This window comes from Etheostoma spectabile, chromosome 9 (assembly GCF_008692095.1).
Source record: "Etheostoma spectabile isolate EspeVRDwgs_2016 chromosome 9, UIUC_Espe_1.0, whole genome shotgun sequence".
Taxonomy (NCBI): Eukaryota; Metazoa; Chordata; class Actinopteri; order Perciformes; family Percidae; genus Etheostoma; species Etheostoma spectabile.
This window is the reverse complement of record NC_045741.1, coordinates 18,023,419-18,023,676: the sequence shown is the minus strand read 5'-3', so window position 1 is coordinate 18,023,676 and position 258 is coordinate 18,023,419. Positions and strand designations below refer to the sequence as shown.

Below are 258 nucleotides of genomic sequence, written 5' to 3'. Positions count from 1 at the left end.
CTCTTGTACTTAACCTCTGTGTTTCCCTTGTCTTGGGTCAGATTTTTTTGTCCTGTGCTTCATGACGTCTAGTTTGCCTCTTGCTTGCCAGTTTACCTGCACTGCACGTTACTGTCGCCTAACAAGCCCTTGTGGCTTTGTGGCTGGGCCAGCAGATTCCCCGTGAGTTGTCCCTGGTTTCCCTGTTTGGAGTTTTGATCTTCCCACGTGTCTTTTTGTGATATTCTTCTGGACCTCCCCCGTTCTTCTCCTGTGTGT

At 49.2% G+C, this 258-nt stretch overlaps 1 protein-coding gene across 2 annotated transcripts in view; it reads left to right on the top strand.

Annotated features, from left to right (window-relative positions):
- Positions 1-258, top strand: part of dynlt2b (dynein light chain Tctex-type 2B) — a 17,055-nt gene that overhangs the window by 8,590 nt on the left and 8,207 nt on the right. The window contains exon 6 of one of the 2 annotated variants that reach the window (XM_032525545.1): positions 156-174. The exons of the other annotated variant lie outside the window; for it this stretch is intronic. The gene's annotated coding sequence lies outside the window, so the exon portion shown is untranslated. Of the gene's footprint in view, positions 1-155; positions 175-258 lie in introns of those variants that run through there. 2 annotated transcript variants of the gene reach the window in all.